Here is a 14857-nt window from a genome sequence, read left to right on the forward strand (position 1 = left end):
AGGAGAGAGAATTTATAGTATAAGCGTAGTGACAATAAGAGAGACAAAATTGGGTTTCTTTTTGCAACAGCTTTTTGGGTATTATCTGGAGAACCTAGCGAAGGATTTGAAATTCTTGTCAAGGCAAAAGAAAAGTTGGGAAATTATACTATGACTTTGTTTCACCCAGTTATACCACTCAGGTGCCTGAGGAAGTACCCTGAGGGGAATCAGGGTAGACAGCAGCATCCACAGGAGGAAGGAGATCTGAGGGGAACTCCAGGATAACTGTGGACACCAAAACATATGGAGAGGAGTCAAGGAGCTGGCAGACTGACCAAAGCAAAAAATATAAGTATCTCAAATTCTTTCTGGTGTGGGAGGAAATTCTTATATTATTCTACCCAAATGAACCTTTGAAAAAGCCTTGTTCCTAGCCGTTAGCATGCTTTACCTGGAATGTCTTTCTCTCAAACTTACTAATCTAAGACATTGGAGAAAAAAATGAATGAACATTTTCCTCCCAGAATATTTACCCAATGCATTTTCAGAGGAAAAAACTTCAGTTAATATTGGTTTTGTACTTTAAAATTTTAGTTAGGGAAAGAAAGGAGATGTAATCAACCTGAATATCTTGGCCAGTAATTTAATAGAGGACAGGCAGGATGGAGTTTGGTAGAAAACAAATAAATAGGACATTTAAATGAGGTCAAAAGGAGCTTTAGTATAAATTTCCACAGGAAATATACTTTATGTCCCCGTAAACCTCCAATAGAGATTCGTAGCATAAACCGCTGTGATTTTCAAGAGTTCTCTCCCCTGACTATTGGTTTGGGTAACTGGTGTGAGGATTTTGATAAACATAAGAGAAAGAAAATAAATTTTTACACAATGGCAATGGTGTAATAATGCTAACTTGGAATGGCTTTGGAGTGGAGCTCCCCTCCTACTGTAGTCTAGGAAAGTGAAGGTGTGGCTTTTCTCTCAAACCCAGTGTGGTTCTTTTCAGAAACCTGAACTGCCCACATCATCTGCCGGTGCCAAGGAAAGTGGAGATGTCAGCCATGGGTGGGCGAGGTGGGCCAGGTGGAGAGATGCCAGGTGCACCCAAGGTAAGAAAGAGGGGAGAGGTAGTGAAGAAGGTGACATGAGGGATAGCTGGATTCACGTCCTCTAAATTGGAAGGGAAATTGGGGTAATGTTCAGGTTTCACTTTTATCTTCAATGCAGGCGTATTGATTGAGCACCCTTGTTGTGTAGCGTGCACAATAAGGAGAGCACAATGGAAGTTAAAGATACGTTTCCTGCCCTGGAGCTAGTGACCAATTAAAATGAAGGCTCTGGGAAAGATTCTGAAACGTAACTGTTAAGGGCATGGAATGGGGATTTTTTTTCAAGTTTCATTTGCTACTGAAATACCTGCCCCCTAACTAAGTCCACTGTAAGTTAAATTTAGTCAACTCACCGTTTGAAAGGCTTTTTATAAAATAACTTTCTATAATAGAAGTCTTGGTTGAAGGCAAAATGAGCTATTTATGCCTGGAACTTTACCGTAACACGCTCCTTGTGGGAATTAGCGTAATGTCATGATGTTTTATCTCCAAGTTCCTTTACCTTTCCGGGGATGTTTGCCAGTAATCATACAATGCCAAAATGAATCAGGCCATCCATGCCAAATCAGGATTTTGTTACCGTACCTGAACATGAATAGGGTAAAATGGGCAAAGAGTGGCAGGCTAAGTCTGGATCACCATGATTTGGAGATAATGATGAAGCATTTTTCTCTTTCCAGAAAAGGACTGGACCAAAAATGAAAAGAATGCAAATGGCTCAGATCTTCATTGGAAAGAAAACTGAAACAATGAAGAAAATGACAACGAAGATCAAGTTGAGGAAAACTGCAAGAGATGGATAAAGAGAAACTCTTTCAGGGTACACACAATTTCCCAAAAGCCTGTAAGAGTTCCACGCCTGATCTTCATGACCAGCAACAAGGAGAAACAAAAATTTCATATCTGAGGTTTAAAAAGAGAGATTTCCTAAAATTTCCACCACAGCCAATTGTGAAGGCCTTCACAAGCTTTTAAGACTTGAGGCAAGAGAGAAAGAAACTAATCTTCAAATTTCATATAAATCAAGTACATTTTCCTGCCAAAATATTTGAAGTGTAAAAAAAGGAGATATTTGCTTCATTGTTCTTATCTCCTTCTTTATTCTTTCCTTTGTCTTTAGGGCCAAACCCCTTAAGGGAGCGCTGAGAAGGTTTGATGGGAATAGGAGAGACTTGATTCATGCAGTGTTTACTTCATAGCCCTGTGTTGGGTCTTTAAGGCCTAACTCCTTGAGAGTGCAAAGATAATATTTGAGGTGAAAAAGGAGAGATTTGCTTCATGCATTATGTCTCCTTCTCCTTCATGCAGTATCTCACCCAGGTCTTCACGACCTAGTGCCTCAAATGATCAGAGAAAATTAAAGGTGGAAAAGGAGATACTTGCTTCATGCAATATCTGCTTAATTCTCTCTTGGGTCTTTAAGGCCCAACTCCTTGATGGAGCAGAGAGAATGTCTGAGTATAAAAGTAGGGATTGATTCATGCAGTATCTCCTTCTTAATTCTCTCTGGGGTCTTAAAGGCCAAAATCCCAAACAGAGCACAGAGAATGTTTGAAAATGAAAAGTAGTGACTTGCTTCACAAAGTATCTCCCTGATAATTCTCCCCTGGGCCATTAAGATCTAATTCCTTGACCGAGCTGAGAGAACACTTGAGGATAAATGGGAGGAATTGGCTTCACACAACATATCCTTGTTAATTCTCTCTTAATTCTTAAAGTCCCAACTCATTGAGAGATGAGAGAATGTTGGAGGCCAAAAAGGAGAGATTTGCTTCATGCAGTATCTCACCCAGGTCTTCACGATCTAATGCCTCAAATGAGCAGAGATGATGTTGTAGGTGGAAAAAGAGATTCTTGCTACATGCAATATCTATTTAATTCTCTCTTGGGTCTTTAAGGCCCAGTTTCCTGAGAGAGCAGGGAGAATGTTTGAGGTGAAAAAGGAGAGATTTGCTTAATGCAGTATCTCACCCTAGTCTTCACGATCGAATGCCTCAAGAGAGCAGAGACAATATTATAGGTGGAAAAGAAGATACTTGCTTCATGCAATATCTACTTAATTCTCTCTTGGGCCTTTAAGGCCTAACTCCTTGAGAGATCAGAGAGAATGTTTGAGGTGAAAAAGGAGAGATTTGCTTCAGGCAATATCTCACCCAGGTCTTCATGACCTAGTGCCCCAAATGAGCAGAGATGATAATGTAGGTGGAAAAGGAGATACTTGCTTCATGCAATATCTACTTAATTCTCTCTTGGGTCTTTAAGGCCCAATTCCTTGAGAGAGCAGAGAGAGTGTTGAAGGTGGAAAGGGGAGATTTGCTTCATGCAGTATCTCACCCAGGTCTTCACGATCTAATGCCTCAAATGAGCAGAGATGATGTTGTAGGTGGAAAAAGAGATTCTTGCTACATGCAATATCTATTTAATTCTCTCTTGGGTCTTTAAGGCCCAGTTTCCTGAGAGAGCAGGGAGAATGTTTGAGGTGAAAAAGGAGAGATTTGCTTAATGCAGTATCTCACCCTAGTCTTCACGATCAAATGCCTCAAGAGAGCAGAGACAATATTATAGGTGGAAAAGAAGATACTTGCTTCATGCAATATCTACTTAATTCTCTCTTGGGCCTTTAAGGCCTAACTCCTTGAGAGATCAGAGAGAATGTTTGAGGTGAAAAAGGAGAGATTTGCTTCAGGCAATATCTCACCCAGGTCTTCATGACCTAGTGCCCCAAATGAGCAAAGATGATAATGTAGGTGGAAAAGGAGATACTTGCTTCATGCAATATCTACTTAATTCTCTCTTGGGTCTTTAAGGCCCAATTCCTTGAGAGAGCAGAGAGAGTGTTGAAGGTGGAAAGGGGAGATTTGCTTCATGCAGTGTCTCACCCAAGACTTCACGACCTAATCTCTCAAGTGAGCAGAGACAATATTACACGTGAAAATTGCTTCATGCAATATCTACTTAATTCTCTCTTGGGTCTTTAAGGCCCAACTCCTTGAGAGAGCAGGGAGAATGTTTGAGGTGAAAATGGAGAGATTTGCTTCAGGCAATATCTCACCCAGGGATGTTTGCTTCATTCAATAGCTATTTAATTCTCTCTTGAATATTAAAGTCCCAACTCCTTGAGAGATCAGAGAGAATGTTTGAGGTGAAAAAGGAGAGATTTGCTTCAGGCAATATCTCACCCAGGTCTTCATGACCTAATGCCTCAAATGAGCAGAGATGATATTGTAAGTGGAAAAGGAGATACTTACTTCATGCACTATCTACCTAATTCTCTCTTGGGTCTTTAAGGCCCAACTCCATGACAGAGCAAAGAGAATGTCTGAGCTGAAAAGGGGAGATTTGCTTCATGCAATATTTCCCTCTGGTACTGGTGACATAATGCCTCAAGTAAGCAGAGAGACTGCTGTAGGGGAATAAGAGGAGCTTTGCTTCAGGTAATGTTTCCCCTTCATTCTCTTCTGGGTCTTTATGATACAATGCCTCAAGTTTGCATAGAAAATGATTTAAGAGAGGAAGGGTAGATGTGCTTCATGCCATATCTCCTTTAATTTGTCTTCTGAGTCTTTAAATGCCAAACTCTCTCAGAACAGGGGAATATTTTAAAATGAAAAGGAGAAACCTGCTTCATGCATTATCTCCTTAGTTCCCTCTTGGGAACAAGCAGAAATTTGTCTCATGTGGTATCCCCTTTTTAGTTCTCTCTTGGGCCTCGAAGTACTAACTCCTTGAGCAAGTAGAGAGAATGTTTGAGGTGAAGAAGGAAAGATTTGCTTCATGCAATATCTCTCCTCCATAATTGTCTCCTGGGTCTTTAACGCCTAACTCCTTGAACGAGCAGAGAGAATAATTGAGGATGAAAAGTAGAGATTTACTTCATGCAGTATCTCCTTCTTCATTTCCTGTTGGGTCTTTAAGGCCTAACTCCTTGAGAGATCAGAGAGAATGATTGAGGTTAAAAAGGAGAATTTTGCTTCGTGCAATATCACCTTGTTAATTCACTCCTAAGGACAAGAGAGCAGAGTAAATGTTTGAAGATGAGGAAAGACTGGCTTCATGCAATATCTCCTCCTAAATTCTCTCTTGGGTCTACTCAGATCTAACTCTCTGACCAAGCAGAGAGTATGTTGGAAGAGAAAAAAGAGAGATTTGCTTCATGCATTATCTCCTTCTTAATTCTCTCTTGGGCTTTTAAGGCCTAACTCCTTGAGAGAGCAGAGAGAATGTTTGAAGTGAAAAAGGAGAGATTTGCTTAATGCAATATCTCTCCTTCTTAATTATCTCCTGGGGCTTCAAGGCCAAACTCCCTGAGACAGCAGAACGAATGTTTGAAAATGGAAGTAGAAACCTGCTTCATGCAATTTCTTCTCCTTAACTGTCTCTTGGGCCTCTAAGGCCTAACTCCTTGAGTGAGCACTGAGAATTTTTGAGGAGGGAAAGTAGAGATTTGCTTCATGCAATATCTTCTTAATTCTCTCTCGGGTCTTTAAGGCCTGACTCCTTGAGAGCAGGAAGAATGTTTGACATGAAAAAGGAGAGATGTGCTTCATACAGTATATCTCCTTCTTAATCCTCTCTTGGGCCTAGAAGGCCTAACTACTTGAGTGAGCAAAGAGAATATTCGAGAATGAAAAGTAGAGCGTTGCCTCATGCACTATCTCTTTCTTAATCGTCTCTTGGGTCTTTAAGGCCTGACTCCTCGGGAGATCAGAGAGAATGTTTGAGGTTAAAAAGGAGAATTTTGCTTCATTCAGTATCACCTTCTTAATTTCCTCATGGGTCTCTGACAAAAACCTTGAGTGAGGGAATAGATGTTTGAAGATGAGAAGGAGAGACTTGCTCCATGCAATGTCTCCTTATTAAGTCTCTTTTGAGTTAGTAAGATCTAACTCCTTCAGAGAGCAGGGAGAATGCCTAAGGTGAAAAAGAGGAGTTTTGCTTCATGCAGAATCTTCCTTTGAAATGTCACCTAGGTCTTCCCAACCTATTGCCTCAAGTATGTAGAGAATATTTTGGGCAGAAAAGGAGAAACTTGATTCATGCAATGTCTACTTAATTCTCTCTCGGGTCTTTATGGCCTAAATCCTCGAGATAATAGAGAGAGTGTATGAGATGAAAGATGAGAGATGTGCTTCATGCAGTATCTTCCATTTACTTTTCATCTAGCGCTTCACAACCTAATGCCCCACGTGAACAGAGAGAATATTTTAAGGGGAAAAGGAGATCTTTGCTTCAGACAATACTTCCTCTTTGTCCTCTTCTGGGTTTTTACTATCCAATCCCTCAAGAGAGCAGAAAAAATGATTAAAGAGTTAAAGGAGAAATTTGGCCATAACTTCTTCATAATTGTTTTCTGGGTCTTTAAGGCCTAATTCCTCGAGAGAGCCTAAAGAATATCTGAGGTGGAAAAGGAGAGATTGGCTTCCTGCAATATGCACTTCATAACTGTCCTCTAGGTCTTTAAGGCCTAACTCCTTGGGAGGACAAAGAAAATATTTGAGGGGGAAAATATTTGTAATTCTCTCTGTGGTCTTCAAGGCCTGGCTACCTGAGCCAATTTGAGGTACAACAGACAAAGGTCTCCATGCTAATTCCCCTAAAAACCTCTGAAAGAGTTTCCACCTTTATCCTCTCACACTGCCTGCGGGGGACAAACTGCGTCAAGGCCCAGGGCCCCTGGGACCGCAAAACAGGTATGAGAGGAGGGTGCGAGAGGATGGGTCATGGGGAATGTTTGGAATTATAGTAGAGTTATGTCTTTCAACGTCTGTTTCCCTCTCTAGACTGTGGGCTCTTTTGGGGCAGGGAGCATGTCTCCCAACTCTAATGCATTATACTCTTCCAGATGCACAGTCGAGTGTTCGGCACAGAGTAGGCACTCAATAGATACTAATGATTCACGGAAGCATTGCACATCCCAGCTGTCCCTGAAGGGCATGATAATGTTTGAACTACTGACATGATGAAGATTTTTTTCTAACTCAGAAAAACAGTATGTGCTCTAAGGTTTTGCTTAATGAAATCCAGGCCTGCAGAAACAGTGAATTTTGCTGAACAAATTCTGGGCAATACTTGTAACCTCTGATCCCCCATAAAAACAGAGAGAAGGATGGTCTTTTTCTAATTCCATCGTGTTTTTTTTGCAATTCCCTGGCTTGGCCTGCCTCTATAATGGCTAAGGAATCTAGAAGACTAGGGAAGCCCAGATCTAGGCCCTTGCCTCTCAGCTTGCTGAAGAGCCAAGGGAGTTGATTTTTAGTTAAGATAAAATGTATAGTTCAGTGTGTGTGCATTGTGTGCTAATGCACAATTGACTTCTCCCTCCAATCCTCTGGATCGGGTGGGTCTTTATGACATGGGGCCCCGCTCTGATACTAGCTTGTCTCTTAAAGACTAGCCAGCCTATTCCACTGATGCAGGAACCGTCGATGGTAAACCTCTGACCTCTCAACAGCACAAGGAGAAAGAAACGGATAGGTCGGACTCTCCAAAATGTATCTGGGCACACACAGGGCTGTTGTTTTCAGTAGAAGACACTTGATTATAGATACTGTGAAACAGAAATAACTTAGAAAAACCGTTGTAATTCTGTCAGTTCCGTTATTTTTCTCTCTTCTCTCCAATTGTACCTTACAGGGAAAGGTTAGGCCCGTGACCAAGATCCAACTCCTCTGGTCAGGGCAATTCAAGTTAACTGAGTTTTTGTGCAGGAGAAAAAATTACAAAAAATATGTGCTGTTTGTAACTCATGATTCTAAAAGCTAGCTCCTTGTGTATACACACAATACAGAATTTGACAATATATCCTAACCCCTCTGCAGCACCAGCTTTGGTGTAGGAAGGCTCTGTGGAATGCATGTTCATCAGCTGCAGAAGAAGAGAGGACACATGGAAATCAGGCAACTGTCTGCGGTCCCAGTCACACCCTTCTGCCCCCGGTCTTTATGGCCCAAACTGTGGGAGAGGGAAAAGAGGGCTTTGTTTCATGCAAAAGCCTAGTGTAATCCCCTGCAACCTCTTAAGAAGATCTCCACTCTGAGTCTTCAAGGCCCAGGTGCTGGAGGGCCCCCTTCTTTATGGCTGGGAGGGGGACAGAAGAGCAAACGTATAGAGATTAAGGGGACTGCAAAATTGCATAGCATCATAGCACTTTTCCGCTCACTCTTTAAATGGCTCACGCACAAACCAGAGGGAAATCTTTTGCCTTCTTTCCTAATCATCTTTACAAACTGAATTTTTCCTCCCCCATTCCATGTTCAATGGAAGAAGACTTTCATCTGCTTCATTTCCAATCATGCTCAATCACCTGCAGCCATTAAATCCATATTCTTACAAAATCAAATAAAATAGTTAAAATAAACAGGTAACTAATAAATAAAATGTAAAAATCCCCTAGGAAACCCCAAACTCAATGAAATAGTTTAAAATTAAAATTATTAAAAGTTGACATATAAAAAAGGTAACATTGACATATAATCATCACATATAATTCTCCTTACCATTGAATATAGATATGTGGGAATTTTGTGGTAAAAATCATTCTCTCTAGATCCTGCATTTGGAAGAAAAAAGTTGGGAAGGTTTCTCTCTGTTTTTTGGCCATTTTTAGCCTAATGGCTTTGAGTGAGCAAGATGAATATGACCCAACAGTCCTATCTATTTATTCCATGGGAAAAGCTGGCACCTAATGTCATCACAGTGAGAGCCCTGCATTTCCTTTATTTGAAACCACTTGTTCTTTGTTGAGAAAACCATGACTTCTCTTTCTTTAACATTGCCCATGTAGTATTGTGTCTAGAGATTCAATCCGCAGGACAGGTGGAGATTATCATATTGAGCTTGGTCTTCCCCACCCTGGTCAGCGAGCCCCAGGCCCCGACGTGGAGCAGCGGTAAGCAATCTCCCCTGGGGACAGTAGAGTAGGTCGCTGGCGGTGTCTAGAACGGAGGTACGAGGAGGGAGTGGGAAAGAAGATCATCTCGAATGCCACACTCCCACATTCTCCTCGGGATGGACCTGGGGACGGGGGAGCGTTAACCAGGTACAGTCACCTGATGAGGCTTTTCGACTTCAGACTTTGCGGGGAGGCTATTTGTTCCCTTCACCAGGAGGGTATCATCAGCCTTCCTGGGTCCAGGAAGAAGGATATGAATTTGCAGGTGGAAGAAGAGTGTGTCCCCGGCTTGTGAAGGACGAGGCGTGTGATTGTGTCTGCATCGCTGGCCTGCCAGCTGTCCCTGCAGCTCCATATTGCAGGGGGGAAGTAGGGACAGCCCGGTGAGAGGGAGCAGGGAAAGTGGGTTCGAGGAGGTGGGGCTGGAGGTCTGAACACCTAAGCAGCACTGCCACTAGGTGCCCCCTGATTCTCAATGGTAACACCCTTGCAGGGGGGACAGTGGCAGTGCGGGGAAGGAGGGAAAAGGGATACTACTGGTTTCCCCCAGGGTCTCCCCACCTGCCTATTTTGCCTTCCCCTCTTTGCCACCCCTTTTTTTCCATCCTAGACTGCAGGCCCCCCCCTCACCGGTCTGCTCTAGAATTCATCGCCCGCTTGCCGACAGCCATCCCAGGACACGCCTGATTCATCGTTCCTCAGCAGCATGGTGAAGGAGGGCAAAGGGCTACTACGGGTTTCCTCCCGGGTCTCAACCACTGGCCTATTTTGCCTTCCCCTCTTTGTCGCCCCTTTTTTTCCATCCTGGACTACAGGGCCCCCCCCTCACCGGTCGGCTCTGGAATTCATCGCCAGCTTACTGACAGCCATCCCAGGACATGCCTGATTCATCGTTCCTTGGCAGTACGGTGAAGGAGGGAAAAGGGATACTACTGGTTTCCTCCTGGGTCTCCCCACCTGCCTATTTTGCCTTCCTCTCTTTGCCACCCTTTTTTTTTCCATCCTAGACTACAGGGGCCCCGGCACCGGTCTGCTCTGGAATTCATCGCCCGCTTGCCGACAGCCATCCCAGGACACACCTGATTCATCGTTCCTCGGCAGTGTGGTGAAGGAGGTCAAAGGGTTACTACGGGTTTCCTCCCGGGTCTCAACCACTGGCCTATTTTGCCTTCCCCTCTTTGTCGCCCCTTTTTTTCCATACTGGACTACAGGGCCCCCCTCACCAGTCTGCTCTGGAATTCATCGCCCGCTTGCCGACAGCCATCCCAGGACATGCCTGATTCATCGTTCTTCAGCAGTATGGTGAAGTAGGGCAAAGGGCTACTACTGGTTTCCTCCCGGGTCTCAACCACCTGCCTATTTTGCCTTCCCCTCTTTGTTGCTCCTTTTTTTCCATCCTGGACTACAGGGCCCCCCTCACCGGTCAGCTCTGGAATTCATCGCCCGCTTGCCGACAGCCATCCCAGGACACACCTGATTCATCGTTCCTCGGCAGTATGGTGAAGGAGGGAAAAAGGTATAATACTGGTTTCCTCCCGGGTCTCCCCACCTGCCTATTTTGCCTTCCTCTCTTTGCTGCCCCTTTTTTTCCATCCTGGACTTCAGGGCCCCACTCTCCGGTCTGCTCTGGAATTCATCGCCCGCTTGCCAACAGCCATCCCAGCACACGCCTGATTCATCGTTCCTCGGCACTGCAGTGAAGAAGGGAAAAGCAATACTACTGGTTTCCTCCCGGGTCTCAACCACCGGCCTATTTTGCCTTCCCCTCTTTGCCGCCCCTTTTTTTCATCCTGGACTACGGGGGCCCCCTCACCGGTCCACTCTGGAATTCATCACCTGCTTGCTGACAGCCATCCCAGGACACGCCTGATCCATCATTTCTCGGTAGTGCAGTGAGGGATGGAAAAGGGATACTACTGGCTTCCTCCTGGGTTTCCTCACCTGCCTACTTTGCCTTCCCCTCTTTGCCGCACCTTTTTTTCCATCCTACACTACAGGCCCCCCCCCGCCACCGGTCTGCTCTGGAATTCATCGCCTGCTTGCCGACAGCCATCCCCGGACACGCCTGATTCATCATTCCGCGGCACCTCAGTGAAGACCTCTCCAGCCTCTCCCCAAGGGTGTTCCTCGGAGCCTCCAGCTGTCTCTAACCATCTCCAGCGTCCCCTGTGCCCCCCCCCCTTCTCCGTCCATCCTCCAGACACACACAGATTCCCGGAGAATAATGATTAGAAATGTATTAACTTCAGTTGCAAGCCTTGTTTGTGGATGGGATCTCTGCTGTTTGAGTGGCAGGGTTTTCCGAGGGCCCGAGGTGGTGTGACTGAAGGTGAGCTCTGCAAAACATGTGGACCTGAACCCCTGAGCCAGCCCTCTGAGCAGACATGTGAAATGTTTGAGAGGCCAGCCCGTCCTCTGACTCCTTGGCGCTGGGCCCAAGCCACCGACTGCAGGCACACTGAACCGTGTTCTTTGTACTTCAACTCTCATTACCTCAGTCGTTGCTATTTCCTCCCTACCAGTTTTCAAAATACCTGGTTGCCAGGTCTTTGACCCAGACAGCAGGTCTCAGCCTCTCACTGGTTTCCACAGTCACACTAACGCTTCCGGGATGGACCCCTTCCACGGAGTGTTGACCTCAAGCAAGACAACCTATGATGATGATGATGATGATATTTGTTAAGTACTTACTATGGGCCAAACACTGCCTCTGGCCTGGAGAGCCCTCCCTCTTCAAATCCGACAGACAATTATTCTCCCCGCCTTCAAAGCTTTATTGAAGGCACATCTCCTCCAAGTAGCCTTCCCAGATGAAGATCCCACTTTGCTCATCTCCCACTCCCTTCTGCACCGCCCGGACTTCCTCCCTTTACTCTTACCCCCTGTCCAGACCCACCCTGGAATTCATTTATTTGTATTGATGTCTGTCTCTCTGCCTTTATACTGTAAGCTGTTTGTAGGCAGCATATATGTTTATTGTTGCATTATACTCTCCCAAGTGCTTAGTACAGTGCTCTGCATACAGTAAGCACTCAATAAATAATGTGATTTGATGAAGGAATGAATGAATGAATATTAAGCACAGGGGTAGATACAAATTAATCTGGTCAGACATGGTCCCTGTCCCACGTGTGGTTTAGGGTATTAGTAATAACAATAATGATGGCATTTGTTAAGCGCTTACTATGTGCAAAGCACTGTTCTAAGCGCTGGGGCGATACAAAGCGATCAGGTTGTCCCACATGTGGCTCACAGTCTTAATCCTCATTTTACAAATGAGGTAACTGAGGCTCAGAGAATCTAGGTGACTTGCCCAAGGTCATACAGCAGACATGTGGCAGAGCTGGAATTCGAACCCACAACCTCTGACTCCAAAGCCCGTGCTCTTTCCACTGAGCCACGCTGTAGGAGGGAGGACAAGTATTGAATCGCCATTTTACAGATAAGGAAATGGAGGCACAGAGCAGTGAAATGATGTGCCCAAGGTCACCCAGCAGTCAAATGTCAGCGCCAGCACTAGAACCTAGTTCCTCTGACTCTCAGATCTGTTCTCTTTCCAGTTCCCACACTGCTTCGCTAGAACAAGACTCATGCCAATGCCACCTGGAAATGAAAAGAGGTTTCAACCTTTCTAAGAAACTAGACCTCTGCAGTCTCAACCTTTCACCTGCAGCCTTATCCTCCTCCCAACACAGACACACATACACACACACACAAAATAAACAGCTGGAGTTGTGATCTTCTGTTTCTTGCGGTGCTCCTAGGGATGGGATCCAACAAGATGCATGAGAGAGTAGGCAAGAAGGGGTGTAGAAAAATGCATGGGTAGTTTCTACCTATGTTAGCCCACAGAAGCAGGATCGGAACACAGATCTCTTCATTCCCAGAGCAGTGGCCTTTCCCCTGGACCAACAACATGACTGATAAATAAATGAATATACAACCCGACAACCTAAAACAAGGTGGTTGACCCCAGGACACTTTGGGCGACCCTAGGCTTTCCTCAAAGCAAAGTTCTGGCTTGGCCCTGGAGCTGACTTAGTCTCTCTCGGGTCTGTCTGGCTGGGAATGATAGCCAGTCCCAGGCCTGTGCTCTTCTAGACCCACTTTCTGCCTTATTCTGGAACTGAAATGGCCTCTGGAGCGGGTGAGATTCAGGGAAATCAGCAGTGTCTCAGTTCTTGAGCGTTCCACAGAGTGTGGTGTGTCTATAACTACCTGCGAACAAAATCCCTCCTGGATTTTAATGAAGGCCACAAGACGGTGTCACCCACTATCCAAAATATCAGAAGGGCTGGATTCTATTACACAGGGAAATCAACCATCCCACCAACAAACACATTTTGCTCCAAGTTCACATACCATAAAACTCAAACTCAAACCCCGGGGAAACCAAACTCTGAAATTCTTAAACTACATCATAGTTCCCACATGATGGGAGTGACCATGTTTAGCACATGTTTAGCAATAGTGACTAAATATGATTTCAAACAGAGGTGCCAGGGATCATTATGATCAAATCAATTGGATCAAGAGACTACCAGAATGCTTCCTGTTAAGGTTTTGAAAGGAGCACTGGGAAAATGTTTTAGGGAAAACTCAGTGTATGCTGATCCTTCCCTGAGCCCTGGGCAACCCTGAAAAGTATTTCTAGCAGAATAAAGAATGAATGAATGACACCGTGATTTATGTTGAAGGTGCAGAACAGCTACAATGCTGTGCACTGTAACACATCTCTGCAGTACTTTCTGTTTGGGAAATGCGTGGGCATTGGGCCAGTCTCTTTCCAATCCTGATTCTTTAAAAGGCCCATTCTTTCCACTGAAACCATGAAGGTTTCTGATGGAATTGTGATTCATGAGCCATTTCTATATTGTCTAAAGTCAAGGGAAAAACTAGGAACTTATAATTTGGAAACATAGTTCTCAAAATAGCTGCAGGTTAAGGGTGGGCAATTTCAGAATGCAACAGAGCAGAAAAGACTTAAAGTGAATTCTCTTTCTTCATTCATTCAATTGTTTTTATTGAGCACCTACTGTGTGCCAAGCTCTGTACTAAATCCTGGAAAAAAAATACTGAGATAAGAATTAGACATGACCCCTGGTCTTCTAGAGTCATACAATTTAAGAATAAGAGGATGGAAGGAGTGGATGATGGGCATATAGGGTAGGAAATAATAATAAAAATAGAAGAACCACATACAAAAGTCAAAGACAATGATAAATACAATAAAAGTACCAGAATATTTCAGCATGGTCTCTGCCACAGTGCTTTCCAATGCAAATCCAGTTTAAGGGAAGAAATCACCATTGAAGAATGTGTAGAAAATTAGCCTGAAATTCTCTAGCACTACAACCAGTCAGAAAGAGAAAAGCCTAATTTTCATCATCAATGGTTTTGAATAATGCCCTTTGGCATAGAGGATAGAGCACAGGCTAGGGAGTCTGAAGGACATGACTTCGAATTTCGGCTCCACCACTTGTCTGCTGGGTGACCTTGGGCAAGTCACTTTACTTCTGTGTGCCTCAGTGTTATACCTCATCTGTAAAATGGGGATTGAGACTGTTATCCCCATATGCACAAGAACTGTGTCCAACCTGATTTGCTTGTACACACTTCTGTGCTTAGTACAGTGCCTGGCACATAGTAAGCTCTTAACAGATACCATCATCATTATCAGTATTATTATACCATGAATATTTAACTAATATTACACTGAATTTATTCTAATATTTTTGTTGCTGATGATTATAATAATCTGATATTTTCTCCACTATGAGGAGGCCATGCGCAAATAGGTGGGTCTTTTCACTCAGTCATCCATAGTCTAAAAAGGTCCAAGTAAATGATATCACCTCAAGGAGAAGAGGATATT

The sequence above is a fragment of the Tachyglossus aculeatus genome, chromosome 10 (genome assembly GCF_015852505.1).
Source record: "Tachyglossus aculeatus isolate mTacAcu1 chromosome 10, mTacAcu1.pri, whole genome shotgun sequence".
NCBI lineage: Eukaryota > Metazoa > Chordata > Mammalia > Monotremata > Tachyglossidae > Tachyglossus > Tachyglossus aculeatus.